This window comes from Hyaena hyaena, unplaced genomic scaffold (assembly GCF_003009895.1).
Source record: "Hyaena hyaena isolate Hyena2069 unplaced genomic scaffold, ASM300989v1 scaffold_1627, whole genome shotgun sequence".
Lineage (NCBI taxonomy): Eukaryota > Metazoa > Chordata > Mammalia > Carnivora > Hyaenidae > Hyaena > Hyaena hyaena.
Window position 1 is genome coordinate 135567 of NW_024082250.1, and position 20942 is coordinate 156508.

Here is a 20942-nt window from a genome sequence, read left to right on the forward strand (position 1 = left end):
CTTTGTCAAAAATTAGTTGGCCATACATTTGTGGATCCAATTCTGAGTTCTCAATTCTGTTCCATTGGTCTATGTGTCTGTTTTTGTGCCAATACCATACTGTCTTGATGATGACAGCTTTGTAGTAGAGGCTAAAGTCTGGGATGGTGATGCCTCCCGGTTTGGTTTTCTTCTTCAAAATTACTTATGCTATTCAGGGTCTTTTGTGCTTACATACAAATTTTAGGATTGTTTGTTCTAGCTTTGAGAACAATGCTGGTGCAATTTTGATTGGGATTGCATGGAATGTGTAGATTGCTTTGGGTAGTAATGACATTTTAACTATATTTATTCTTCCAATCCTGTGAGTATGGAATATTTTTCCATTTCTTTGTGTCTTCTTCAATTTCCTTCATAAGTTTTCTATATTTTTCATCATACAGATCTCCTATATCTTTTCTTAGGTTTATTCCTAGGTATTTTATGCTTCTTTGTGCAATTGTGAATGGGATCAGCTTCTTGATTTCTCTTTCTGTTACTTTATTATTGGTGTATAGAAATGGAACCGATTTCTGTATGTTGATTTTGTATCCTGCAACTTTGCTGAATTCATGAATCAGTTCTAGTAGGCTTCTGATGGAGTCTGTCGGGTTTTCCATGTAGAGTATCATGTCGTCTGCGAAAAGTGAGGGTTTGACTTCTTCTTTGCTAATTCTGATGCCTTTGATATCCTTTTGTTGTCTGATGGCTGATGCTAGGACTTCCAGCACTGTGTTAAACAACAGTGGTGAGAGTGGACATCCCTGACGTGTGCCTGATCTCGGGGGAAAGCTCTCGGTTTTTCCCCATTGAGGATGATGTTAGCTGAGGGCTTCTCATAGATGGCTTTTATGATGTTTATGTAAGTTCTTTCTATCCCAACTTTCTCTAGGGTCTTTATTAAGACCCTAGATTAAGGGATGCTGTATTTTGTCAAATGCTTTTTCTGCATCTATCGACAGGATCATATGGTTTTTATCTTTTCTTTTGTTGACGTGATGTGTCACATTGATTGCTTTGCGAATATTGAGCCAGCCCTGTAACCCAGGAATGAATCCCACTTGATCATGGTGGATAATACTTTCTATGTGCTGTTGAATTCGATTTGCAAGTATCTTCTTGAGGATTTTTGCATATGTATTCATCAAGGATATTGACCTCTTTTATGATGGGTCTCTGTCTGGCTTGGGAATCAAAGTGATGCTGGCTTCATAAAATGAGTCTGGAAGTTTTCCTTCAATTTCTATTTTTTGGAATACCTTGAGAAGAATCGGTATTAATTCTGTTTTAAATGTCTGGTAGAATTCCCCAGGGAAGCCATCTGGCCCAGGGCTCTTATTTGTTGGGAGATTTTTGATAACTGATTCTATTTCTTCACTAGTTATGGGTCTGTTCAGATTTTCTATCTCTTCCCGTGTGAATTTTGGTAGTGAGTGTGTGTTTAGAAATTAATCCATTTCTTCTAAGTTGTCCAATTTGTTGGCATATAATTTTTCATAGTATTCCTAATAATTGCTTGTATTTCTGAGGGGTTGGTTGTAGTAAGTCCATTTTCATTCACGATTTTATCTATTTGAATGCTCTCTCTTTTTTTTTTGAGAAGCCTGGCTAGAGGTTTGTCAATTTTGTTTATTTTTTCAAAAAACCAACTTTTGGTTGCATTGTTCTTTTCAACTGTGAGGTTTTTATTTTATTTTATTTTTTTTGGATTCTATATTGTTTATTTCTGCCCCGATTTTTATTATTTTGTTTTCTCTTCTCCTACTGGGTTTGAGGTGCTCTTGTTGGTCTCCTTAGTTCCTTTAGGTGCACTGTTAGATTTTGTACTTGCCCTTTTTCTAATTTCTTGAAATAGGCCTGGAGTGCAATGTTCTTTCCTCTTACGACTGCCTTTGCCGCATCCCATAGAGTTTGGATTGTTATGTTTTCATTTTCATTTGTTTCCATATGTTTTAAAATTTCTTCTCTAATTGCCTGATTTGTTTTTTAGTAGAGTGTTCTTTAACCTCCATGTTTTTGGAGGTTTTCCCAGCTTCTTCCTGTGATTGATTTCAAGTTTCATAGCATTGTGATCTGAAAGTGTGCATATATGATCTCAATTCTATTATACTTATTGAGGGCTGCTTTATATCCCAGTATGTGATCTATCTTGGAGAATGTGCCATGCGCACTTGAGAAGAAAGTGAATTCCATGGCCTCAGGAAGTAGAGTTCTAAATATATCTGTCAAACCCATCTAGTCCAATGTGTCATTCAAGTCCATTGTTTCTTTAGTGATTTTCTGTCTAGTAGATCTATCCAATTCTGTGGTGGAGTATTAAAGTCCCCTGCTATTAGTACATTCTTATCCATAAGATTGTTTCTGTTGGTGATTGCTTTATGTATTTAGGTGCCTCTGTATTTGGTGCATAGGCATTTATAATTGTTAGCTCTTCCTAATGGATAGACCCTGTAATTATTATACAATGCCCTTCTCATCCCTTGTTGCTGCCTTTACTTTAAAGTCTAGTTTGTCTGATATAAGTGTAGCTACTCCAGGTTTCTTTTGATGTCCAGGAGCATGATAGATATTTTCCATCCCCTTACTTTCAATCTGAAGGTGTCCTCAAGTCTAAAAAGAGTTTCTTGTAGACAGCATATAGATGGATTTTTTTAAATCCATTCTGCTACCCTATGTCTTTTGATTGGGGCATTTAGCCCATTTACATTCAGTGTTGTTATTGGAAAAATATGGGTTTAGAGTCATTGTGTCCTCTGTAGGATTCTTGCTTGTGGTAGTATCTCTGGTACCTTGTGTTCCTTGCAACATTTATCTTGTAGAGTCCCCCTCAGGATTTCTTGTAGGGCTGGTTTAGTGGTGACGAATTCTTTCAATTTTTGTTTATTTGGGAAGACTTTTATCTCTCCTTCTGTTCTGAATGACAGGCTTGCTGGATAGAGGATTCTTGGCTGCATATTTTTTTCTGTTCATCACATTGAAGATCTGCCATTCCTTTCTGGCCTGCCAAGTTTCAGTAGATAGGTCTGTCACCACTTTGATAGGTTTCCCTTTGTATGTTAGGGCCCTTTTATCCCTAGCTGCTTTCAGAATTCTCTCATTGTCCTTATACTTTACCACTTTCACTATGATATGTTGTGCAGAAGATCAATTCAAGTTACATCTGAGGGGACTTCTCTGTGCCTCTTGGATTTCAATGTCTATTTCCTTCCCCAGATTGGGTAAGTTCTCTGCTATAATTTGTTCCAGAATTCCTTCAGTGCCTTTCCCTCTCTCTTCCTCTTCTGGAATTCCTATGACACAGATATTGTTCCATTTGATTGTATTGCTGAGCTCTCGAACTCTCCTTTCGTGTTCCTGAATCAGTTTATCTCTCTTTTTCTCAGCTTCCTCTTTTTGGATACTTGTGTCTTCTAAATCACTGATTCTCCTTTCTGCCTCTTCAATCTGTGCATTGGATGCCTCCATTTTATTATGCATCTCATTAATAGCATTTTGTAATTCATCACAACTATTTTTAAGCTCCATAGTCTTTGTGGCTGTAGTTTCTCTGATGTCTTCCATGCCTTTTTCACACCCAGCAATTAACTTTATGACTATTGTTCTAAATTTTTGTTCAGTTACGTTGCTTATATCTGTTTTGAGCAGTTCTTTAGCTGTCATTTCTTCCTGGAATTTCTTTGGAGGCGAGTTCTTCGGTTTTGTCATTTTGGTTAGCTTTCTATCTCTTGTTAGATTTAAAAGCTTGTATGCACTCTGCGCCTGTGAGTGCTGCTGTACCAAAGTCTCTTACTGTCCAGGGTCTATCCATTCAGGAAGTGTTCTTTGAATGATGTCTCTTCGTCTCTCTTGTTGAGACCTTGGTTATTTTATTTTCCTACTCGTAGTGGTATTTGGGACTCTCCACCAGGTGTACTTTGGCTTCTCTCTTGAGGTAGCCCTGGAAAAGAAAACAGACAAACACACAGGGAGCAAAGGCACACAAACGCACAGACAAATCCAACAAACACGCAAACCAAGAGGGAAAAAGAAAAGAACAAAAGGAAGGGACAAAAAAAAAAGAGGAAGGAGGGAAGACAAAAGAATAAATAAATAAAAATACATAAAAAATAAATAAGAAGAAAAGAAAAAGATAAAAAACCCAGTAGACAAAGGACAGTCTAAAAGCATATAACCAGAATTCCCAGCTACAAATAAAGAGCCAGGTGTATGCAATGCTGATGGAAGAGCATATACAAAAAGAGAAATGACAGGGTGGGAAGGAAGTGAAATTGGAAATGAAATGACCAGCAGGGAGAGTCAGAAGCTGAATTCAGAGACAAAGAGGGGAATATGGTTAGAAACAAGTCGAAAGAAATGAAGGTAATGCTACTCAGAGAAAGTATATAGTCTGATTACTCCAAAGAGAGAGGGAGATAAAAAGGTAGTGGTGGAGGTGTAGAATATACATCTATAGAATGGATTAAATGTGACTGTTTAAGTAAGCCAGTGACCAGAATTAATCAGGGCAGTGCATCCATGTTAGTCTTGTCCCGGGCTCCAGTAAAAAAGAAAAAAAGAAAAAGAAAAGAAAAAGAAAAAAGGCAGCTATCTAGCAGGGATAGGCATGGTTTGGTGTAGGCAGGTCTCAGCCTCCACTGCGTCCCACCAGCCCTTAGGTCCCGCCTTGGTGGTTGTGGGGAGAAAAATGGTGTCACTCCAGTTCCTTCTCAAACCAAGCATTGCACCTCACTCTTTTGTGTCTGATCTCCCTGTGCCACGGCTGTAGCCAAGGTGGGCTGTGCTCTATATCCCAAGCCATGCCTCATTTCCCGATCTTAAGTCTGCGCGCCCCACTGATATTGCCCGAAATACAAACTCGCAGGCAAGTCCCTCTGAGCTGTTTCAAGCCCCTCGCCTCCCCCCCGTGGATCAAGCTGAGCCAGAAGCACAAGGGCACAGCTTCAGAAGCCACTGAGTCACCTCCAGGTCGAGCTGGTGAGCGAGGCGCAGTTTCTCCAGGGGTCGCCTGGGACCAGTGCGTCCCACCTAGGGTCAGCTGGACAGCAGGAAACCGGATCCCTCTGTGTTCCGAGTCGAGCATTTTCTCTTCTCCAGCGACAGGGACAGTGTCTTCAGCAGTTTCTGCCTCTCTTTCTTTTATCTCCCCGAGACTCACCACGGTTCCCTGCAAAGGGGGCTCCCTCCCCTCCCTCTGTGTCTCTGGTCCTGGCAGGTTTTTCTCTTCCCCAGTTCACACTCACACTACAAGGTTTTCTCAGCGGACTCTGTCTCCTTTTCCTCTCAAATTTCTGGATTCTGTAAGGGTTCCTATGGCTTTAGGTCTTCTCCGTTTCAGAGATAGGGGTGAGTGAAATGTACAGAGCTCCCTACTTCTCCGCCATCTTGCCTCTCTCCAGGAACTTTTTTCTTTATCTCATGTGTTCATACATGGCCATGGCTGAGAATCAGGTCAAAACCATGTTGTAAAGGATCATGTTAAAATATGAGTTAAATGCTAACACCAGCAATTTTCTTATACTAATATAAAAGCCTTGGGTGGGAATAAGTAGATGGAAAAATATTAATTGTTGCCTCATAAAAATCTTGAAAGAAAGCTTTTTAAGCTATTTCATGTTTCATGAAACACGTTGTTTTCTGTAGGTTTTTTAAATAGCTGTTCTTTGTCAGGTTTGGCCAAATTTTATAAGGGTTTTTATTACAAACAGGTGCTGAATATATTGAACACGTTTTTGCTTTTGTTGAGATAATTACATAACTGTAATAGTTTGTGTTTTTGTGGTGAATTACATTGATTACTTCCCCTAATGTTTAATCATTCTCATGTATTTAGAATGCATCCCACTCAATCATGTTATATTACTCTTTATATGTATTGCTAGATTTCTTTTTCTAATATTTTGTTATGACATTTGCATCCATGTTCAAGAGAGAGGTTTGTCTGTAATTTTCCTTTTTTGCCTTTACCAGGTTTGGTATCAAGGTTATGTTGTACTCATAAAACAAGTTGGAATGTATGCTCTATTTCTATTATTTTGTTATTTTCTCTTTAACTATTGTTAAATTCTTTTTAACTATTTGGAACTTTTCCTAATGCAGCCATCTGGGCTTAGAGATTCTTTGTAAAAAGCTATTTTAATAATACACTTAATTCCCTTAAGATATCAGTGTTCCCATTTTCAATGTTTTCTGTCAGTTTTAATAAATGGTATCCTTAAGGAGTTTTCTATTTAATATAAACCTCCAAATGCCCTAGTGAAAAGTTAGTCCATAGAAACTCTTATGATCCTTTCCTTTCAATATCTGAGTATCTATAATAATGCTTCCTGTTTTGTTCCTTATATTTGTATCTTCCCTTTTTATCTTTAAAAGTGTTATTGAGATATAAGTGACATAACATTATGTTAGTTTTGGATCCATAATATATTGATTATTATTTGTTTATACTAAAAAATGATCACCGTAATAAGTCTACTTAACATTCATCACCATGCATAGTTATAATTTTTTTCTAATTATGAGAACATTTAAGATCAACTCTCTTAGTAACTTTCAAATATGCAATACAGTATTATTAACTATGTCACCATGCTGCACATTACATTCCCAGGACTTAATCATTTTATAACTGGAAGTTTGTACCTTTTGATCCCTTCACCCAGTTTGCCAGCATCTCACCCACCACATCTGGCAGACACCAGTCTTTTCTCTGTCTATGAGTTCAGGGTCTGGGGAATTTTTTTTGGGTGGGGGGAGTTACACATATAAGTAAGATCACGCAATATTTGTCTTTCTTTGTCTGACTTATTTCACTTAGCATAATACCCTCAAATTACACCCATGTTGTCACAAATGACAAAATTTTCTTCTTTTTATGACTGAATACTATTCTATTGTATGTATATATTTTCTTTGTCCATTGTGTGTGCGTGTGTGTGTGTGTGTGTGTGTGTATCCATTCATCCATTGGTGGACACTTAGGTTGTTTCTATGTCTTGGCAATAGTAAATAATGCTGTAATAAACATAGGAGTGCAGACATCTTTTCAAACTTGTGTTGTTGTTTCCTTTGGATATATACCAAAAGGTAGAATTGCTGGATCAGATGGTATTTCTATTTTGAGATTTTTGAGAAACCTCTCTACTGTTTTCCATAGTGGTTGCACTAATATACATTCCCACCAACAGTGTACAAGAGTCTCCTTTTTCTCCACATTGTATCAAATATTTGTCATTTTTGTGTTTTTGATAATAGCCACATCAACAGGCCAGTTATTCTTTAATTCAATGGATGACGAGCACTGAGGAGGGCACTTGTTGGGATGAGCACAGGGTGTTATATGTAAGCCAATTTGACAATAAATTATATTAAAAATACTTTATTTTTTTTATTTTAGAAAGAAAAATTATATTCCAATTGAATTAGTAATTAGAATTATAGTCTATTAAGGATATTATCAAAGTGATTCTGAAAAACTATGTTTTTTTAAAGTTAATCGTCATATCCAATAATCTGATAAAATGCATCCCTGTCTGTATTTGTGTGGTTTTGATTTCCATTTCCCTGATGATTACTGATGAACTTGTTGACCATCTGAATGTCTTCTTTGGAAAAAATATCCGTTCAGATCCTCTACCCTTTTTATAATTGGATTGTTTGCTTTTTTGCTATTGACTTGTATGAGTTCTTTATATATTTTTGGATATTAACACCTTATCAGACATATGCTTTGCAAATAAGTTCTCCTATTCAATAGGTTGCCTTTTTTGTTGTGTTCATGGTTTCCTTTGCTGTGCCTATGCTTTTTGGTTTGATGTAGTCCCACTTGTTTATTCTTGTGTTTGCTGCTTTACTTTTAGTGTCAAATCCAAGAAAGGTTATCATCAAGACCAATGTCCAGGAGCTTACCACCAGGAGTTTTATGGATTTACATCTTATGTTTAAGTCTTTAATCCATTTGAATTAATTTTTGTATATGCCGTAAGATAGTGATCCAGTTTCACTCTTTTGCATGTAGCTATCCAGTTTTCCCAACAACATTCATTGAAAAGACTATTCTTTCCTCATTGTTTATTCTTGGCTACTTTGACATACACCAACTGGCCATATTTGCACGGGTTAGCTTCCAGGCTCTCTATTCTGTTCCATTGACGTATGTGTCTGTTTTTATGCCAATAATAGCTTTGTAACATAGTTTGAAATTAGGAGGTATCATGCTTCCAGATTTGTTCTTCTTTTCTCAAGATTGCATTGGCTATTCAAGGTCTTTGCGGTTCCATACAAATTATAGGATTCTTTGTTCTAGTTTTGTGAAAAAGGCCATCAGGATTGCATAGAATTTGTTTATTGCTTTGGCTAGTATGGACATTTTAACAATATTAATTCTTCCAATCCATGAGCATGAAATATCTTTCCACTTATTTGTGTCTTCTTAAATTTCTTTCATCAGTGTCATAGTTTTCAGTGTATAGGCCTTTCACCTTCTTGCTTAAATTTATTCCTAGTGATTTTATTCTTTTTGCTGCAATTGTAAATGGAGTTTTTTTTAAATGTTCTCTTTTTGATAATTTGTTATTAGTGTATAGAAACACAATATATTTTTTTGTATATTTATTTTGTATCATGCAACCTTACTGAATTCGTTTATTAGTTCTAAGAGCTTTTTGGTGCTGTCTTTAGGGTATTTTATATATATCATGCGATTTGCAAATAGTGACAGTTTTACTTTTTCCCTTTCAGTCAGAATGCATTTACTTTGCCTAATTGCTCTGGTTAGGACTTCTAATACTATAAAATTGGTGAGAGTGAGCATCTTTGTATTGTTCCTAGTCCTAAAGGAAAAGCTTTCAGCTTTTTAACCATTGTGCATAATGTTAGCTGTAGGCTTATAAATATTGTCTTTATTATGTTGAGGTACATTTTCTCTACGCCCATTTTAGAATTTTCACTCAAAAATGAATGTTGAATTTTGTCAAATGCTTTTTCTACATCTATTGAGATGATCGTATGATATTTAGCCTTTATTTTATTAATGTGGTGTGTCACATTGATTTGCAAATGTTATATCATTCTTGTCTCCCTGGAATACATCCCACTTCAATCATGGTTTATCATCCATTTAATGCATTGTTGAATTCATTTTGCTAATATTTTGTTTAGGGTGGATATGTTTATGGCATAGACTGTGGTGATGATTTCATGAATGTATACTTATCTCTAAACTCACCAATTTGTACACATGAAATATCTACAAATTTTTGTATAACAATTATAACTCAAAACAGTGGTTTTCTAAAAAAAACATAAAAAGCTATGATGAAGCACAACATAAAAAAATTACTTGAAAACCAGTAATACAAAGAAAATCTTGAGAGCAGACTTGGAAGGAGAAGATACATTTTGAAGAAGGGCAAGAAAAACAACAAATCTCATTGGAAGTAATTCAAATCACAAGACATGAATCAACATCCTTAAAAGTACTAAAAGAAAAAGAATTTGTTAACTTTGAAGTTTTTACTAGAGAAAATAACTTTTAAAAAAGAAGGTGAAATAAAGACAGATGTAAAAGAGCTGAAAATATCTATCACCAGAAAACATATAAAGAAATAACTAAAGAAAGGCTTTTAGGCAAAAAAAAAGATATAAATTGAAATGTGGCTGAAGAATATCAGAATATTAAACATGTGGGTAAATATAAAACAAATGCTCTTAATTTTGTCACATTAAAATACAATTTACCATTTTAAACTAAAAGAATAAATCTACAGTAGGCATTATAATAATGTAAAAGTAAAATGTATGGTGACAATAGCACAACGTCTGGGAGAGTGAAAATGGAAGTGTATGTTTTAAGTTGCTTGTGCTATAATTGAATTGATATGATATTATTGGATTAGACTGTTAGGTTTAAAATGTTTGCTGTAAGGGAATCAAGAGCAAAAATGAACTATTCAGATCTAATCAACATAAAAAGCTTCTACACGGCAAAGGAAACAATCCATAAAACTAATAGACAACCGACGGAATGGGAAAAGATAGTTGCAAATGACATATCAGATAAAGGGGTAGTATCCAAAATCTATAAGGAACTCACCAAACTCCACACCCGAAAAACAAATAATCCAGTGAAGAAATGGGCAGAAGACATGAACAGACACTTCTCCAAAGAGGACATCCAGATGGCAAACAGACACATGAAACGATGCTCAGCATCCCTCATCATCAGGGAAATACAAATCAAAACCACACTGAGATACTACCTCACACCAGGCAGAGTGGCTAAAATGAACAAATCAAGAGACTCTAGATGCTTGCGAGATGTGGAGAAACAGGCACCCTCCACGCTGTTGGTGGGAATGTAAACTGGTGCAACCCCTCTGGAAAGCAGTGTGGAGGTTCCTCAGAAAATTAACAATAGAACTCCCCTATGACCCAGCAATAGCACTGCTAGGACTTTACCCAAGGGATACAGGAGTGCTGATGCATAGCGGAACAATAGCAGCACTCTCAACAATAGGCAAAACATGGAAAGAACCTAAGTGTCCATCAACTGATGAATGGAACAAGAAGATGTGGTATATTTATACAATGGAATACTACATGGCAATGACAAAGAATGAAAACTGTCCATTTGTAGCAACATAGATGGAACTAGAGGGTGTTATGCTGAGCGAAATAGGTCAGGCAGAGAAGGACAAATACCATATGTTTGCACGTATAGCTGGATTAGGAGGAAGTTAACGGAGGACCATGGGGGAGAAGAAGGGGAAAAATAGTTGGGGAGAGGGAGGGAGGCAAGCCATGAGGGACTCTTGAATGCTGAGCACAAACTGACGGCTGGTGGGGGTGGGGGACAGGGGAAGGGGGGTAATGGGCATGGAGGAGGGCACTTGTTGGGATGAGCACTGGGTGTTATATGGGAAACCAACTTGACAATAAACTATTTAAGAAAAAAAAATAAAGCGCATAACATTAAAAAAAAAAAAACGCAATAGGCAAAACATGGAAAGAGCCTAAGTGTCCATCAACTGATGAATGGATCAAGAATATGTGGTTTATCTATACCATGGAATACTACATGGCAATGAGAAAGAATGAAATCTGGCCATGTGTAGCAACATGGATGGACCTTGAGGGTGTTATGCTGAGCAATATAAATCAGGCAGAGAAGGACAGATACCATATGTTTGCACATATAGGTGGATTAGGAGGAACTTAACAGAGGACCACGGGGGAGAAGAAGGGGGGAAAATAATTGGGGAGAGGGAGAGAGGCAAACCATGAGAGACTCTTGAATGCTAAGAACAAACTGAGGGCTGATGGGGGTGGGGAAGAAGGGAAGGGGGATGATGGACATGGAGGATGGCATTTGTTGGGATGAGCCCTGGATGTTATATGTAAACCAACTTGACAATAAACTATTTAAACTATGAAAAAATGAAAAAATGAAAAAAAAATCTTTGCTATAAGCCCAAGTTAAAAGCCAAAAAGGAGATAAATTGAATCATAAAAGATGCCTCAATTAATCCAAAAGTAGGCAGAGAAAAAGAGCACAAAAAAGTGTATAAAAGTCAGAGGAGACAAATAGTAAATAAATACCAAGATGGTAGATATAAAACCAAATCATACCAGTAATTATATTAAGTATAAGCTATTTGAAAACCTAAAATGAAAGGCAGAGATGCTCAGATTCAGTCAAAAAGCAAGACCAAAATATATACTGTCCATAAGAAACCCACCTTGAAACTAAAGACATAAATAAGTTAAAAGTCAAAAGATAGAAAAAGAATATATCATACAAAGGCTAATCAAAAGAATCCTGGAGTAGCTACATTCATATTAAAGAAATTATATTTAAGAGCCAAGTATTACAAGGGGAAAAGGTTGTCATTTCATGATGATAAAGGAGTAAATTCAACAAGAAGATATAAAAATTCTAAATATGTATGTGCTTAATAACAGGCTTTTATTTTTTTAAGTTTATTTATTTATTTTGAGAGAGGCAGAGAGAGGAGAGAGAGAATCCCAAGCAGGTCCCACACTGTCAGTGTGGAGCCCGACGTGGGGCTTGAACTGAGGAACTGTGAGATCATGACCTGAGCCGAAGTCAAGAGTTGGATGCTTTACCGACTGAGCCACCTAGGTGCCCCAATATTTATATTATTAACTATAATCCACACTTCCTTGGCTTTACCTACTCTCTATTATAAGATCCCATCCAGGATACCACATTTAGTCATCATGTCTTCTTAGTCTCCTCCTGCCTGTGACAGTTTCTTAGTCTTTCTATGTTTTTGATAACCTTGACAGTGTTGAGGAGTATTGGTCAGATATTTTGCAGAACGTCCCTAATTTGGGTTTTGTCTGATGTTTGTTTCATGATTAGACTGAGGTTTGGGGTTTGGAGGAGGAAGATCACAGAGTTTAGGTGTCATTCTCATCACATTATATTAAGGGTACATTCTATCAACATGATTTATCACTGTTAAGGTTAACTCGCGTTTCTTCACTATAAAGTTACTCTTTTTTCCACGTTTCCATTACTTATTCTTTGGAATGAAGTCACTATGTGAATGCTGAGAACAAACTGAGGGCTGATGAGGGTGGGGGGAGGGGAAGAGGGGTGATGGGCATGGAGGAGGGCACTTGTGGGGATGAGCACTGGGTGTTATATGGAAACCAACTTGACAATAAACTATTTAAAAAATAAATAAAAGTATAAAATCAATCGCTCCTCACACAAAAAAAAAGTGTGGACTCATAATAACAGGCTTTTAAAAAGAGAGAAGCTCAATCTGATAGAACTGTAAAAAGGATAAAAAGAGGGGCACCTGGGTGGGTTAGTCGGTTAAGCGTCCGACTTTCACTTAGGTCATGATCTCACGGTTCGTGGGTTTGAGCCCCGCGTCGGGCTCTGTGCTGACTGCCAGCTCAGAGCCTGGAGCCTGTTTCAGTCTGTGACTCCCTCTCTCTCTGGCCCTCCCCTGCTCACGCTGTCTCTCTCTCTCTCCTAGAAATAAATTAAAAAAAAAAAAAAACATTAAAAAAAATTTTTAAAAAAAGGATAAAAAGAAATAGACAGATCTCCACAACTTTAAGTGAATATTTCAACACTCTTCTCTTAATAATACACAAGCAAAGAATAATGGATTGACTTGAACAACACTATCAACCAGGTTGTCCTAATTGGCCTTTAGAAAATATTCTACTCAGCAATAGCAAAATACACATTCTTCTCAAGTACATATGTAATATTTACCAAGATGGACCATATGCAGGACCACTAAACAAGTTTCATGAAGTTCAAAGGATTCAAATCACACAAAGTACACTATCTGACAAATATGGATTTAAGAATCAGCAAAGGACATCAGAAAAAAAACTCTAAATATTTAGAAACTAAATAACACACTTTTAAAAAAGCCCTAAGTCCATCACAATTCTGGACTTCAAGTTATATTACAAAGTTGTAGTGATCAAGATAGTATGGTACTGGCACCAGAATAGACACATAGATCAATAGAACAGAAATAGAAAACTCAAAAGTGAACACACAGCTATATGGTCAATTATTCTTCAACAAAGCAGGAAAAAATATCCAATGAAGAAAAAAACAGTCTCTTCAACAAATGGTGTTGGGAAAACTAGACAGCAACACGCAAAACAGTGAAACTGGACCACTTACACCATACACAAAATAAATAAAAAATTGATGAAAGACCTAAATGTGAGACAGGAAATGATAAAATCCTAGAGGAGAGCACATGCAGTAACCTTGGTGACATCAACTGTAGCAACTTCTTACTAGATATGTCTCCTGAGGCAAGGAAACAAAAGCAAAAATAAACTATTGGGACTTCATCAAAATAAAAATCTTCTGCACAGTGAAGGAAACAATCAACAAAACTAAAAGGCAACCTATGGAATGGGAGAAGATATTTGCAAATGGTATATCTGATAAAGGGTTAGTATCTAAAATCTATAAAGAAATTATCAAAATCAACACCCAAAAATCTAACAATCTAGTTAAGAAATGGTCAGAAGACATGAACAGACATTTTTCCAAAGAAGACATCCAGATGGCCAACAGACACATGAAAAGATGCTCAACATCACTTATCATCAGATCCAAACCACAATGAGATATCACCTCACACTTGTCAGAATTGCTAAAATTAACAACATGAGAAACAAGAGGTGTTGGCAAAGATGTGGAGAAAGAGGAACCCTCTTATGCTATTGGTGGGAATGCAAACTGGCAGAACCACTCTGCAAAATGGTGTGAAGTTTCCTCAAAAAGTTAAAAATAGAACTACCCTATGACCCAGCAGTTACACTACTGTTATTTATCCAAAGGAAACAAAAATACTAATTCAAAAGGATACATGCACCCTGATGTTTATAGCAGCATTATCAACAACAGCTAAATTATGGAAAGAGCCCAAATGTCCACTGACTGATGAATGTATAAAGATATGGTGTATATACAATGGAATATTACTCAGCCATCAAAAAGAATGAAATCTTGCCATTTGCAATGACATGGGTGGAACAGAGAGTATTATGCTAAGTGAAATAAGTCAGTCAGAGAAAGACAAATACCATATGACTTTACTCTTATGTGGAATTTAAGAAACAAAACAGGGGCGCCTGGGTGGCTCAGTTGGTTAAGCGTCCGACTTCAGCTCAAGTCATGATCTCACAGTTCATGGGTTCGAGCCTCACGTCGGGCTTTGTGCTGATGGTTAGCTCAGAGCCTGGAGCCTGCTTCTCTCTCTGCCCCTCCCCTGCTAACACACACTCTCAACTGTCTCAAAAATAAGTAAAACATCTTTTAAAAAGAAGAAGGAGGGCAGGTTTAGAAAAGCATATGAGGGTGCCTTTTGAGAGTGATGGATTTATTTATGGTCTTGATTGTTGTTGTGGTGATGGCTTCATGTATATACGTCATAATATATTAAGTTGAACATTTAAAACCTGTATGTCAATTACATCCCAATAAAACTGTAAGTGAAGTCAAAGAAATAAGAAATAAGCAGGAGTCCCCTTGGACAGCAGAGATATTTCCATTGAGACTTTCTTTCATTATCTTAATTGAACAATCTTCACACCAGGGAAGACTTTCCACAGAGTGTATTTCACAGCAAAATTTAACATGAAAAGATATTTTTCCTTTATTTTCATATTTCAGAGAATATTCCTTTGGAAGAATGAGGTTTTTCCTCAGTTACAATCTAAATGATGGGCGATTTGAGAGACATCTGCTCTACTCCAGTATCTCATGAAGGGATGATTCTTTATATTTGGTCCATGTTTCATTATCTACACAGCTTCCAAGGATAAGAGTTTCTCTCCTTGTGATGTAAAATGTTGGCAGGATTTTCCTCCTGGGTTATATCATATCAATTACCTATAACATTCCCAGCATCGGTGTAGATATTTATTTTCAGAACATGCATCTTTAAAAAAAACAAAAATTTATCCTCTCACAGTTGTAGATGCTAAAAATCCAAAATCCAGGTGTTAGCAGAGTTGGTTCAGTGAAAATTAGTAAAAGGAAATCTCATTTAAAATGAAGTCTAGAGCCAGGAGGGGGAGCTGTCATGTCTTACCCCTTGTCATCAACTGCAGACCTCAACAGCAAGAGAGAGTTCCTTGCGAGTCTTGCAAGTGGATACCACTTTACTAGGCTCATCAGGAGAAGAAAGTTGTTCTACCCCAGCAACAGCCCAGCCAATGACAGACTCACAATTCAGCCAAGGAAAAGCCACTATGCTTCAAACTCCCAGTTTATTCCAGTGAATTTCTTGATTCAGTTACAAGTGTTGCTCTGAATCATTTAATCCAGATGTTCTCAACCTCTGCTGCACTTTAGAATCACTTGCCAGAAATTTTGTATTGTATTTAGATTTTGAGAAACCATATGAAGCATTTAGTTAAGCAACTACTCCAATTGGTAAGCCAGCATTCTGAATTTCCCTATCTTAAGGCTTGGAGTTAAATTAAAATTTTATAACTCTAGAAAAAAAAATACCTTTAGAATTGAAAGTGAAACTAAGGAGTAGATTGCTAAAATATGGATTATCATTAATTTTATACAGCCATTTTAAAGGTGTTCTAATTATCTATACCATTAAGTTTCACAAATTTTGGTACAAATTCATATGAGGTCCATCATAAATGTCCACTTGACATTTCCAAACTACATCACATTTGACATCTCCAAAATTCTTCAACATAGGCATCAGAAATGTAATGAATGAGAAGATACAGCTTATAAAATTCCTGACAGATCCAAAGAGCAAATAAATTTGCAGTCAAATGTCTTTTTCCTGAAAGAAGAAAGCAAGGATTTTTTTGTTTTGTTTTGGTCTATTCATGAATAAGAGGCAATACTGCAATTGTTAAGGAAAATTCCGTCTCCTGACTTAAAATAAGTTTGGTACTTTGAAGACAATTAAGATAAGGGTGCTTCTGTATGTGCCAAATCCCAAGGCTTAAGGAAACCTAAAAAGGTATAAAATAAAGTAAAAAGTTTGCTTCACAGAATGTAGATGGTTATAGCAAATTATCACTTGATGTGTCTATGCTGGAGACCCTTTCATGTCATTGGGCCTAGGGAGAACAAACAGGAGAAACTGTCAAAGCAAGTCACCTGGAAACGGAAGCGGAGAGGGTACCAGCAACAAGGATGGCCCTCTGCATAGTATTCCAAGGAAGAATCTCTGACAGTGCTATTTGGTGAACTAAGAACTGAGGTGAGGTGATTGTCACTTGGAGAAAAAGATCTCCCTCTTAAAAAGTTCTCTCAGAGTCCCTTTCATGTCCCTGTTCCTCAGGCTTTAGATGGAGGGATTCAACTGTGTACATCACTGAAGCAATTATGTCTTTGTCATTGGAGTTGTTTGATCATAGGAAAAATGCACAGAGCCATAACTGTCCTATAGAATAGAAATGCCACAGAGAGCTGGGAGCCACAAGTGGACAAGGCTTTACAGATCCCCTTGGTAGAGGGAACCCTCAGGATGAACACCCCAATGCAGACATAATAGACCAGGATGCCAGTCAGTGGTATAATGATTCCCAGTACCCCCACTGGGAAGTGAAGATGACCACCTCATTGATGGAAGTGTCATAGTGGGACAACTTGAGCAGAGCAGCAAGATCATGAAAGAAATGAGAGATAGTGAGAGTGTGGAACAATGTGCTGCTACATGAGAATAACCAGGACACAGCCACTGGTGAGACATACAGGTTTTCTCACACGATAGTGGTGTAGTATAGATGACAGATGGCCACATATGTGTCATATGCCACCACTCCAAGGAGATTATCAATACAACAAAAGAAAGAAAGAAAGAAAGAAAAGAATACATCTGTGTTATACACCCTGCATATGGGATGGATTGATCTTGAGTATACATATTTATCAGCATATCAGGGATGGTGACAGATGAAAAGGAGACATCTGTGAGGGCCAAGTGGCTGAGGAAGAACTATATGGGGGTGCGGAAGTGAGAGTCCAGCCTGATGAGCAGGATGAGTAGGTTCCCCAGCACTAAGGTCAGGCACATGCCCAGCAACACACCCTGTTGCTCCAGCTTTATGGGGGAGCCCAGGAAGAGGAACATGCTCTCATTTTCCCTTACATTCTGCTTTTCTGTCTACTGGGAGTAAAGGGATAGGGAAATGTCAGAGACTTTGGAAGTCGATAATGGCCACCACTACCATTTCTTATTTTCTCCTGGAAAAAAAAAAAAAAAAAGCCTGAATTTCATTGATTCACTAGTGTTGTCCAAGCATGAGACACACCCTTAATGCCCAACATGATTCCTTTCAGTGGAAACCAGAGCAGAATTTTTTTTTTAATATAACCTACCATGTTCCTAGCACTGTGCTACTAATTGGAAATACAAGAATAGGACACACAGGGCATCTTCTCCCATGATGCTGACCCTCCAGAGAACGCCTGATAGAAGACAGACTTAAGGTATGGATCTACAGCCAGAGTGCTGTATCAATGGAATATTATTCAGCCATAAAAAATAATGAAATCTTGCCATGTGCAGTGTGACATGGATGGAGCTAGAGAGTATAATACTAAATGAAATAAGTCAGACAGAGAAAGACACATACCATATGATTTCACTCATATGTGGAATTTAAGAAACAGAATAAAAAAGCATAGGAAAAAATGAGAACCTGTCAAAGCAAGAAACAGACTTTTTTTTTTAATGTTTTATTTATTTCTAGGAGAGAGAGAGACAGCGTGAGCAGGGGAGGGTCAGAGAGAGAGGGAGTGACAGACTGATACAGGCTCCAGGCTCTGAGCTGGCAGTCAGCACAGAGCCCGACGCGGGGCTCGAACCCAAGAACCGCGAGATCATGACCTAAGCGACAGTCGGACGCTTAACCGACTAAGCCACCCAGGTGCCCCAAGAAACAGACTTTTAATTACAGAGAACAGTCTGATGGTTACCAGAGGAGAGGTGGGTGAGGAGATGGGTTAAATATGGAATGGAAATTAATGAGTGCACTTGTGATGAGCACCAGGTATTGTATGGAATTGTTGAATCACTATACTGTACACCTGAAACTAATATTAGAATTAAACTGGAATTTAAATAAAAACTTTAAAATGGGTAAACTATTTGACCACACTCTTCACCAAAGGAGACTTATGAATGGCAAATAAACACACGAGAATGTGCTTGACATCATTATTAATAAGGAAAATGCAAATTCAACAGCAATGAGATACCACTACACACCTATTAGAATGTCTAATATTAGAAGGACTATTGTTATCCAGTGTCACTGAAGATATGAAGGAACTGTAACTCTCATATACTGTCGGTGGCAATGTAAAATGGCACTACCTCTTTGAAAAATAGTTTGACAAGTTCTTTAAAAGTTAAATATATAGCTAACATATTACTAGGTATTTGCCCAAAGAAAAAAAATGTAGGTGTCTATAAAAAGACTTCTACAAGAATGTTCATAACAGCTTTATTTAATAGTAAAAAACTGGAACCACTCCAAACATCCATCAACAGGTAAATGGACAGAAAGTTTGTGGGATATCCTTATAATGAAATACTACTCAGCAATAAAAAGAATGAACTTTTGATAAAAATTGGTACATGGATGAATCTCAAAATGCTTATGCTGAGCTAAGCGGAAGAGGGCAGCAGCAAAAGCATACATATTGTATGATTCCACTTAGATAAACTTCTAGAAGATGAGAATTAATGTGGAAAAAAAAAAAAAAGATCAGTGCTTGCCCTGGGGACAGATCAGAGGAACAAAGAGGAGCAGGAGGGTAAGCACAGGAAACTTCATTATCTTGATAGCTTATCTTAGATAGTTTCATGGGTGTATACCAATGTCAAAAGGATCTTGCCATTCCTCTACTGAATAGCTTCCAATGGATTCTGAAATCACTCACACAAAAATGAAACTCTACTAATGTGGTTAATTTTATGTGTCACCTTGGCTAGGTGACAGTACCCAGATATTTAGTCAAATACAATTCTAGATGTTTCTATGAAGGCATTTTTAAAATGAGATTAACATTTTTTAAAATTTAAACTCAAGTTAGTTAACATATAGTGTAGTACTGGTTTCAGGAGTAGAATTTAGTGATTCATTACTTATATATAACACCCAGTGCTCATCCCAACAATTGCCTTCCTTAATGCCCATCACCTATTTAACCCATCCCCCTACCCACCTCCCCTCTAGCAATCTTTGGTTTCTTCTCTGAATTTAAGAGTCTCATATAGTTTGCCTCCCTCTCGATCATTTTATTTTGATCAGCAGATTTGGAGTAGATTGCCTTCCATACTGCAGATGGGCCTCATCCAGTCTGTAGAGCTTTAAGACTGACTTCCCCCAAAGAAGCAATTCTGCCAGCAAACTGCCTGTGGGTTCAAACTGAAACATTTCTCTGGGTTTCCAGCTTGTCACCTGCCAATTTGGGACTTACCAGCCTCTATAATCACATGAAATAATTCCTTAAAATTCTCCCCCAACACCCCTTTCTCCCACAAACACACACAAACCCTCTTGGTTCTATTTATCTGGAGAACTTTGACTAATACACTTACTACGACCTGAAGTGCATAACAAATCTGGTTCCCTGATATCTCTAAACTTACTGTCTACCACCCACCCCCCAACTCATCCCTGTATAGCTACAGAGGTCCATTTCATGTTCCTGGAATAGGCCTGGTGCCATCTTACCTCAGAATATTTCTAGTTGCTGAACTTCATGCTTCAGATGCTTTTTCCTCAGAAATCCCCATGGATTACTTACCCATCCTCACTAATGTCTTAGTTTTATCTTTCCAGTGAGTTTACCTGGACCACATAGCACTAACTTATAAAGCACCCCTCACCAGAACTCTCATTCCCCCCTCCTTTTTTTTATCTGAGTATAGTTGACACACAATATTACTTTAATTTCAATTGTACAACATAGTGATTCAACAAGTTTACACATTATGCTATGTTTACTATAAGTATAGCTACCATCTGTCCTGATACATTGCTATTACAATGCTATTGACTATATTCCTTATGCTCTGCCTTTTATTCCTATGACCTACTCATTCCATAACTGGAGGGCTATTTCTCCTATTCCCCTTGACCCATTTTCCCACGACCCACCCTCTCCCCTCTGGCAACCATCAGTTTGTTCTCTGTTTATAGGTCTGATTCTGGTTTATGTTAGTTTATTCATTTCTTTCTTTCTTTCTTTTTTCAGATTCTATTTATGAGTTAAATCATAGTGATCCCCCTCCTTAATGCTTCCTTTACCTACAGCAGTTTTTACCTACAAACAAAACTTAGAATTTATTCATTTATTTCAGACACAAAAACTCATCTCCCACAGAGCTTACATTCTAGTAAAGAAACAATGACAA

The 20942-nt window shown here is 37.3% G+C and overlaps 1 protein-coding gene across 1 annotated transcript in view; it reads left to right on the forward strand.

Moving 5' to 3' along the window:
• Positions 1 to 20942, forward strand: part of LOC120226162 (olfactory receptor 1J1-like) — an 81446-nt gene that overhangs the window by 20332 nt on the left and 40172 nt on the right. The window lies entirely within an intron of this gene.